This window comes from Callorhinus ursinus, unplaced genomic scaffold (genome assembly GCF_003265705.2).
Source record: "Callorhinus ursinus isolate GAN/ISIS: 27379988/994484 unplaced genomic scaffold, GSC_fseal_2.0 scaffold66, whole genome shotgun sequence".
In the NCBI taxonomy this organism is placed as follows: domain Eukaryota; kingdom Metazoa; phylum Chordata; class Mammalia; order Carnivora; family Otariidae; genus Callorhinus; species Callorhinus ursinus.
The window spans coordinates 3,022,715-3,033,516 of NW_027397128.1; positions in this window are offsets into that span (position 1 = coordinate 3,022,715).

Below are 10,802 nucleotides of genomic sequence, written 5' to 3' on the forward strand. Positions count from 1 at the left end.
TCTTCCTGTTTCAGTCTTGGCAGCTTATAGGTTTCCAGGAAAGCATCCATTTCATCCAGATTGCTCAGTTTGTTGGCATATAGTTATTGATAATAATTTCTTATAATTGTTTCTATTTCCTTAGTGTTAGTCGTGATCGCTCCCTTTTCATTCATATTTTTATTAATTTGGGTCCTTTCTCTTTTCTTTTGGATAAGTCTGGCCAGTGATTTATTGATCTTATTAATTCATTCAAAGAACCAGCTTCTAGTTTCATTGATCTGATCTACTGTGTTTCTGGTTTCTATTTCATTGATCTTTGCTCTAATCTGAATTATTTCTCTTCTAATTGTGGCTTAGGCATCGTTTGTTGCTTTTTCTCTAGTTCTTTAATGTGTAGAGTTAGTTGATGAATTCGGGATTTTTCTATTTTTTGAATGAGGCTTGGGTGGATATGTATTTCCCCCTTAGGACCGCCTTTGCAGTATTCCATAGGTTTTGGACTGATGTGTTTTCTTTCTCATTGGTTTCCATGAAATGTTTAAGTTCTTCTTTGATTTCCTGGTTGAACCAAACATCCTTGAGCAGAGTGGTCTTTAGTTTCCAAGTGTTTGAATTTCTGCCAATTTTTTTCTTGTAATTGAGTTCCAGTTTTAAAGCATTGTGGTCTGAGAATATGCAGGGAATAATCTCGATTTTTTCATATTGGTTGAGGCCTGATTTGTGACCCAGTATTTGTTCTCTTCTGGAGAAAGTTCCATGTGCGCTCAAGAAGGATAAGTATTCTGTTGTTTTAGGGTGGAATGTTCAGTATATATCTATGAGGTCCATCTGGTCCACTCTGTCATTAAAAGCTCTTGTTTCTTTGTAGATTTTCTGCTTAGATGATCTGTCCATTTCTGAGAGTGGAGTATTGAGGTCTCCTACAATTAATGTATTGTTATCAATATGACTCTTTATTTTGGTTAACAGTTGGCTTATGTAGATGGCTGCTCCCATGTTGGGGGGCATAGATATTTTCAATTGTTAGATCTTCTTGTTGGATAGACCCTTTAAGAACGATTTTGTGTCTTTCTGTGTCTCTCACTACAGTCTTTAGCTTAAAATCTAATTTGTCTGATATAATAATTTCTACCCCAGCTTTCTTTTGAGGTCCACTGGCATAGAAGATGGATCTCCATCCCTTCACTTTTAGTCTGGATGTATCTTTAGGTTCAAAATGAGTCTCTTGTAGACAGCATATGGATGGGTCCTATCTTTTTATCCAATTTGCAACCTTTTGCTGTTTTATGGGAATATTTAGGCTGTTCACATTCAGAGTGATTACTGAAAGATATGAATTAATTGTCATCATGTTGCCTGTGAAGACCTTGTTTTTATAGATTGTCCCGTAAATTTCTGTTGTATATCACTCTTGGAATCTTTCTCCTTTTATACAATCCCCCTTGATATTTCTTGCAGGGCCGGCTTAGCGGTCACATATTCTTTCAGCTTCTGCTGGTCTTGGAAGCTCTGCATCTCTCCATCCATTCTAAATGACAGCCTTGCCGAATAAAGTATTCTTGGCTGCATGTTCTTCTCGTTTAGTATCCTAAATATGTCTTGCCAGGCCTTTCTGGCTTGCCAGGTCTTTGTGGATAGGTCTGATATTATTCTGATGTTCCCTCCCTCTGTATGTTCCCTCCCTCTGTATGTGAGTGATCTCTAACTGCCTTTAAGATGGTTTCCTTGGTTTCCTTGGTTCTAAGATTTGTGAGTTTTACTATTATATGCCAGGGTGTTGGCCTGTTTTCCTTGATCTTGAGAGGGATTCCTCTCTGCCTCTTGGACACGAATGTTTGTTTCATTCCCCAGTTTAAGGAAGTTCTCAGCTATGATTTGTTCAAATATATCTTCTAGTTCTCTCTCTATCTCCACCCCCTCTGGGATTCCAATAATTCTGACATTGGATCATTTCATAGTGTCACATATTTCTCTGATTCTATTTTCATGGATTCTGAGTTGTTTTTCCTTGGCCCCTTCTTTTCCCTTTTTATCTATTAAATTGTCTTCCAGGTCAGTAATTCGTTCTTCTGCCTCACTTACACTAGCTCTTAGATTATCTAGATTAGATTGGATCTCATTGATAGCATTTTCAAGTTCTGCCAATTCAGACTTCATTTCTGCCTTTAGAGACTCTATGTCTTGGTTATATCTGAACCCATTTGTAGATCTGCAGCATAAGTCATAGTCTCTGAGTCTTTCCTATTCTGGGGGTTCCTCCTCCTAGTCGTTCTGTTGATGGATGGTTGAGGGTATGTACAGAATCTAAATTATTGACCACAACCCAGGCAAGATGCACCTGTTTTCTAGGGACCTTAGGGTTGCTGGCCTCTTGTTTTCCCAAGCTGTCTTCTGGGGAAGGGGCCTGCTGTGCTGTTACTCAGGCACCCTGTTTGGGCAGAGTTGCCCTGCCCCCCTGTGGTGAGGGATGGGTACAGTGGGAACCAGTTTTTTGGGGGCTTTTGTTCTCTAGCGGCCTTCCCAGGCAGTTTCCCTGGCAGCTTTCCATGTTTCTTCAGAGCAGAAGAGGCTGTTTCCAACCCTCTGCCCCAGAGCAGAGAGATCGCAGTCTGTGCTTCAGTGAGCTCTCTGGGCCACAGTCTTTCCATTTCTGTCTGTGCTGTTATAAACTGCAGCGTACTGGGTTGTGCTCCCCTCCATAGCACTCCCAGTCCTGCCTCCAAGTCAGGGCGCGTCTCTGCCCTTTGTGCCTCTAAAACTGCCAGCTGCCCCCAGTTTGCACGCACAACCCCCCTCCGTTCTGATTTTCATCTAAACTCCTTTCCCCGCCACTACCGATCTGTGAGTCTGTGCCCCATCCCAAGTGCGGGAGGCTATCACTCACCAGCGGTGTAGAATCCTCTCCCTTCCATTTATCCTCCGATATCTGCCCTTGGAATCATGGCTCCCCACTTTGCCTCAAAACCAACCACCTGCTATATTCTGTTTGTAAACGTCTAGATCTTCTTACATCTCAGGCTGATTTCATGGGTGCTCAGAGTGGTCTGGTATATATCCAGCTCAAGTCCAGGGACCAGTTGGAATAGGGTCCCCTACTCCTCCACCATCTTTTCCTCTCTTCCAATTTTTTTTTTAATTTAAATTCAATTTAGTTAACATATACTGTAATATTAGTTTTAGGAATAGAATTTAGTGATTCATCAGTTGCATATAACACCCAGTGCTCATTACATCAATTGCCCTCCTTAGTACCCATCACCCAATTACCCCATACCCCAACCCACCTCCCCTCCAGCAACCCTCAGTTTCTTTCCTATAGTTAAGAGTCTCTTGTGGCTTGCCTCCTTCTCTGTTTTCCACTTATTTTATTTTTCCTTCCCTTCCCCTGTGTTTCATCTGTTTTGCTTCTTAAATTCCACATATGAATGAAATCATATGGTATTGTCTTTCTCTGACTGACTTATGTTGCTTAGCGTAATACCCACTAGTTCCATTCACATCATGCAAATAGCAAGATTTTATTCTTTTTGATGGCTTGAGTAATATTCCATTGTATATATGTGCCACATTTCTTTATTCATTCATTTGTCAATAGACATCTGGGCTCTTTCCATAGTTTGGCTGCTGTGGACATTGCTGCTATAATCATTAGTGTTCATGTGCCCCTTCAAATCACTGTGTTTGTATCCTTTGGATAAATATGTAGTAGTGTAATTGTTGGGTCATAGGGTTTTCCTTAGTGGCTGTACCAGTTTGCATTCCCACTAACAGTGTTAGAGGATTCCCCTTTTTCCACATCCTCACCAACATCTGTTGTTTCCTGAGTTAATTTTAGCCATTCTGACTGGTGTGAGGTGGTATCTCATTGTGGTTTTGATTTGGATTTCCCTGATGCCAAATGATGTTGAGTATTTTTTCATATGTCTCTTGACTATTTGTATGTTTTCTTTGGAGATATGTTTGTTCATGTTTTCTGCCCATTTCTTGACTGGATTGTTTGTGTTTTGGGTGTTGAGTTTGGTAATTTTTTTTTTTATTTTTGGATACTAGCCCTTTATCTGCTGTCATTTGTGAATATTTTCTCCCATTCCATAGTTTTCCTTTTAGTTTTGTTGACTTTTTCCTTTGCTGTGCAAAAGTTTTTTATCTTGAAGTTTCAATAGTTCATTTTTGCTTTTGTTTCCTCTGCCTTTAGAGATGTGTCTAGCAAGAAGTTGCTGTGGCTGAGGTCAAAGAATTTGCTGCTTGTGTTCTCCTCCAGGATTTTAATGGTTTCCTATCCCACCTTTAGGTCTTTCATCCATTTTGAGCACTTATGAAAGAAATTGGGTTCTCTTCTCAGAACATCATAATGCTGAAATCAAAGTTACAGCCGGGATAAGCTCTTATCTGGAAGCTCTGGGGAAAATATTCCCTCTAAGCTCATTCTCATTGTTAGAAAAATTCAGTTCCTTGTAGTTATAGGTCTATTGTAGGACTGTTTTCTTTTTACATGCCAGTCAGGGGCCATTCTTAGCTCTCTGCATTTTATGCCAACAACAGCACATTAACTACTTCATGTGCTCTGAGTCTTTCACCTTATCTTCTACTACCAGTTGAAGAAATCTTCTTTTAAAGGCTTATTTCAAGCCTAACTGGGTAATCTCCTTATCTTAATGTAAACTGATTTGGGACTGTAATTATATCTATAAAATCTTTTCACAGCAGCACCTAGATTAGTGTTTTATTGAATAACTGCACACCAAGGTCTAGGAATATCAAGAGGCCATTTCAGAATTATTTCTTACCACAGATATACATTCTGTTTAGGCACTTAGAGACTGGATCTACAACATTGAATCAAACAGCCCAAAATTATGGCCCTTAGGGATTTTATGTTGTAGTATAAGAAGACAGACAGTAAGAAAATAAGTAAGTTAAAATATATAGTATGCCAGATAGTGATAAATAGTATAAAAATAAAGTAAGGGAGGATTGGAACTGCTAGGCAAAAACATTGTTTCAATTATAAATAGAATGGTCAAGAAAGTCCTCACTAAGAAAGTGACATTTCAGTAGATCTTAAGATAAAGAGTAAGGCTGCAAGTATCTGTGGGAAAGGCATTACTGGCAGAGAGAACAGTAAGTGCAAAGGCCCTAAGGCAGATAGTAAAATCCTTATTCTGATCCTAGCCCTGGCTCCTGTCTTCCTCTCCTGCTTCATTTCAGTCCCCTCGTGCCTCACTTTTTGAGTTTCAGTTACATTCTTCTCTTTCTTGTAATGCTCTTCCTTTGGATCTTCTATGGCTGCCTTTTGTTATTTAAATCTTAGCTCATGTCATTTCCCAGTCTCATTTTTGTTTTGTTTTGTTTTTTAAACAATTGGAAAGAGATTTAATGTGCATGATTTCCTGTTGTGAAGGCTTAGTGTTTACTTATTGCATAAGAGGAGCACCTAAAATTGTTAACAGGAAACCAAAAGGTTTTATTAAAAATCAAATATGCTCAGATCTATACAAATTACTATATCTAATCTTTTTTACATTTAATCAACGTTTGAGTACTTTAAGGAATCACTTATTTAGATATGATTAACATACAAAAAGCTGTTCATATTTAATGTATACAACTTGGTGTATTTGGCTATACATCTGTTAAGCCAGCACCACAATCAATGCCACAAACATATCCATTACCTCCCAGGGTTTTTCCCTTTCCTTTTTATTTATTATTCCTATTTGTGATAAGGATACAGCATAAAATCTACCCTTTTAGCAAAAAAAAAAATTGTAAGATTGCTTTCTCTACTAGAGAGTAAACTCAGTGTGCACAAAGGCCATGTATATTTTGCTTTCCACTATATTCCCATAATCTAGTACAATGCCTGACACATAATTTGTGCTCTACTGGTTAGTTTTACTGAGACAGAATGCAGAAATAAATTAGTTATGTAAGCCCGTATACAACTGCTATCTATAAATCTTGATTTCAAATGTTCGTGATCACCTAAAAAATCTGTCTTCATTATTAAATTTATATATGAACTTCACATTTTAATTTATAAAATATGTATTATATCAAGTTTCATTCATTTCAATCATATAGTTGTTTTAGTGCAAACTTTGTTTTGAATAAAAGCATCCATTATTTAAAAAATGTCCAAAAACACTGATCTAACACAACCACTTGATCATATAAAATGGGAAACTGAGGCCACAGAAGAGAAAGAAAAGGTTTGTTCAGAGTTATATGGTGAGTCAGTGACAGCATTAATCCTGTGAACCATGTCCTTTAACTCCTTGGCTTGTTATCCTCCTTCATCTTCTGAGTATACTAAATTGAAATGTGACATATTGGGAGACATGAATGGTGAGGTTTCAGATGGCCACTGAGCTCCTCTGAGGGCCATGACTTAGAAGGAAGAAGTGGAAAGTATGACTAGTGTCATTATAGAGGCTGTAGGTTCAGATGGAATACAGAGCAAAGTGCTCAGAGATTCAAGACATGGGCTAGAGAGCTGCACCCTATTTCCAGGATATACAACATGGCCATTCCCTTACTTTCCATCCCCAAATGAGCAGACTGGTAAAATTCTCAAGACGTGTAGTCATACATTCATAGTACTTGAAGGCGGTAGGGAATTCTAATGTCTGTAGAACTGGCTTTCTTTCTAGGATATAAGTAGATAAGATAATAAAAATCTTAGTCTTACATGAAACATTCACTTATGAACATGTATGGAGCACTGACTCTATGTCAGACACTATGCTGAGTGCTGGGGATACAATGTTGAATACGACTGGGTCTTTACTTTTTTTTAATTTTTATTATTTATTTATTTATTTGTTTGAGATAGAGTGAGAGAGCAGAAGCAGGGGAGGGGGGGCAGAGGGCAAAGGAGAAGCAGGCTCTCCACTGAGCAGGGAGCCCTACACAGGGCTCAATCCCAGGACTCCGGGATCATGAGCTGAGCTGAAGGCAGACGCTTAACCAACTGAGCCACCCAGGCACCCCTGGGTCCTTATTCTTAAAAAGATCATAATCTAGCTGGATAGATAGACAAGAAAACAGAAAGTTAACAAGTGTGGTAAGACTATGCTTGAGATCAGCATATGGAGTTATGCATGATTCACTCTTAAGTGCTCAGGGGTTGTCCAAAATTTTGAACATCTCCAGTGATGGAGGATCTCACTACCTTTTCAGGGATATACTCCTATACAGCTGCCTACTAGCTCTCCAAGTCATAGCAATGCAGGAAATATTTCATGGCAGCTAAGGATTAAGTGGAGTCCAAAAAGAAGAAAGCTAAAAGAGCAGATCAGTACAATAGAAAGAGCTCTGATAGTTTATTGACAAGGGAAGAATTTTTTTTAAATGAAACAACAGAAAACAGCTATTCTTGAGATTAGTATGCAGAATAAAGCAGCTTTATGTATGTACTGACTTAAAAACAGCTTTAAGAAAGAGAGGGGCAAGATGGCAGAGGAGTAGGGGACTCCGTTTCAACTGGTCCCCTGAATTTACCTGGATATCTACCAAACCATTCTGAACACCTATGAAATCAGCCTGAGATGTAAGAATATATATCTGGATCTCTACAAGCAGAAAATTACCAGCAGTCATGAGTATGAAGGGCAGAGTCATGATTCTGCAGGCAGATATTGGAAGATAAACAGAAGGGGGAGGGAGCCACAATAAGCTGGCCCCTGGAAAGGGATATAACATCAGAATGCCAGGGACCCGTGATAACTTGCTGAGTGGTAGTGACAGGCCAGAAAGGGCTTGATAACAGTGCTCAAACAGGATCCAGGAGCTGTGGGGAAGCGTGCATGAACCCAGGGCCACTCGCAGGAAACTGGGGCTGCTTGGGGTTTTGGAAGCACAAAGGACAGAGACAAGCGGGGCTCCTCAGTCAACCACTGAGAGGGTCGCTGGGGGCATGCATCACCAATGGGAGGTTGCAATTTTCAGCAGTGCTTACAGAAATGGAGACTGTGTTCTGGACTGTTCAGAGAAGAGCAGACTGATTTCCTTGCTCTGGGTCAGAGGTCTGGGTGTGGACATTTTCCTTTGCTCTGACCCTCAGAAAAGGCACAAAAAGCTGCCAGAGAACAAAAGCTCAAAAAACTGGTTTCCACAGAGCACAGCCCCCTGACAGGGGGTAGGACAACTCTGCCCAAGCAGGGTTGCCTGAGAAACAGCGAGGCAGGCCCCTCCCCCAGAAGACAAGCTGGAAGAACAAGAGGACGACAACCCTAGGGTCCCCATAAAACTGTAAAACCCCAACACCAAGGGAAAATAGTATATTGAGCTCCAGGCATTGCCTCACGGCTTGTGTATTTTTCAGATAAAACTTATTTTTTTCTTTTTATTCTTTCTCATGTTGCTTCTCTGTTTTTTTTTCTTTTTACCTTTCTCTCATTTCAACTAGATGGAATATATATATATATATATAACCAGTTTTATTTTCCCAGTAACTCTGGGAAGTAGTATCATCTAACAAACAAAACAAAATACACCCAAGAAGAACTGAAATACCCTACCTTGCCCACACTGGGAGATTATAGCACCCCCCCCATTCTCACCTCTCCTTTTTCCTTTTTTTTCATTATATTCTTCTCTCTTTCTATTTTTTAATTTTTAATTTTTTTAATTTTTTAATTTTATAAATTTTATTCTTGGGTTTCACTTGGGCTTTGTTTTTTAGGTGGTGGTTTCCCACTCCTCCGGATTTTCCCAGGGTGCATCTTCCCTGGATTGTGGTTGATATTTTGGACTCTGCATATTCCCTCAACCACCCCTCAACAGAATGAATAGGAGGAGGAACTCCCAACAAAGAAAAGAATCAGAGACAATGGCCTCTCCTGCAGACCTAATGGATATGGATATAAACAAGATGTTGGACATGGACTTCAGGGTAGCAATTATGAAGTCAATAGCTAGGCTTGAGAAAACCATTAACAGCAATATAGAATCTCTAAAGGCAGAAATGAGAGCTAATCAGGCCAAACGTAAAAATGTTATGAAAGAGATGCAGTCTAAACTAGATACTCTAAGAGCTAGGGTAAATGAAGCAGAAGAATGAATTAGGGATCTAGAAGATAAGCTTATAGAAAGGAAGGAACAGGAGGAGACCTAGGACAAACAGCTTAAAATCCATGAGAACAGACTTAGAGAGATGGACAACACCCTGAAATGGACCAATGTCAGAATTATTGGGATCCCTGAGGGGGTGGAGAGAGAGGAGTAGAAGGTATATTTGAGCAAATTGTAGCTGAGAACTTCACCAGTCTAGGGAAAGAAACAAGCATTCATGTTCAAGAGGCAGAGAAGACCATTCCCAAGATCAAGGAGAACAGACCAAAGCCCTGGCATATAATAGTAAAACTCACAAATCTTAGAACCAAAGAAGACATCCTGAGAGCAGTTATGGGGAAGAGATTTCTTGCATATGGAGAGAGGAACATCAAAATAATGTCAGACCTGTCCACAGAGACCTAGCAAACCAGAAAAGCCTGGCAAGACATATTCAGGGTACTAAATGAGAAGAACATTGAACAAAGAATACTTTATCCAGCAAAGCTGTCATTCAGAACAGATGGAGAGATAAAGAGCTTCCAGGACTGGCAGAAACTGAAAGAATATGTGACCACCAAGCCAGTGCTGCAAGAAATACTAAGGGGTATTCTATAAAAGAAGAAAGACCACAAGAGTAATATAAACCAGAAATTTACAGAGACAATCCATAGAAACAGGAACTGTGTAGACAAGAGGATGGCAATAAACACATATATTTCAGCAGTTACTTTCAACGTGAACAGCCTAAATGCTCCCATGAAATGGCACAGGGCTGGAGATTGGATACAAAGACAGGACCCATCCATGTGCTGTCTACAAGAGACTCATTTTGAACCTAAAGACACCTCCAGACTGAAAGTGAGGGGATTGGGAATCATTTTTTCATGCCAACAGACCTCAAAAGAAAGGTGGGGTAACAATTCTGATATCGGGGCACCTGGGTGGCTCAGTCGTTAAGCATCTGCCTTGGCTCAGGTCATGATTGCAGGGTCCTGGGATCAAGGCCCGCATCAGGCTCCTTGCTCAGTGGGAAGCCTGCTTCTCCCTCTCCCACTCCCTCTGCTTGTGTTCCCTCTCTCTTGCTGTGTCTCTCTCTGTCAAATAAATAAAATCTTAAAAACAAAAAACCAAAAAACAATTCTCATACCAGACAAATTAGAATTTAAACCAAAGACTGTAGTAAGAGATCCAGAGGGACACTATATCATTCTTAAGGGGTCTATCCAACAAGAAAATCTAACAATTATAAATACTTATGCCCCCAGCATGGGAGCAGCCAACTACATAAGCCAGCTGTTAACCAAAATAAAGAGTCATATTGACAATAATACATTAATAGTAGGAGATTTTAACACTCAAATCTCAGCATTGGACAAATCGTCTAAGCAGAGGATCAACAAAGAAACAAGAGCTTTGAATGACACTTTGGACCAGAAGGACTTCGTAGATATATTCAAAACACTCCACCCTAAAACAACAGAATGCTTATTCCTTTTGAATGCACATAGAACGTTCTCCAAAATAGACCACATACTTTGTCACACATCAGGTCTCAGCCATTAACAAAAGACTGAGATTATTCCTTGCATGTTATCAGACCACAATGCCTTGAAACTGGAACTCAATCAAAAGAAAAAATTAGGAAGGAATTCAAACACTTGGAAGCTAAAGAATGATTTGGTCAACCAGGAAATTAAAGAAAAACTTAACAATTCATGGAAACTGATGAGAACGAAAACACTTCAGTCCAAAATCTATGGGAT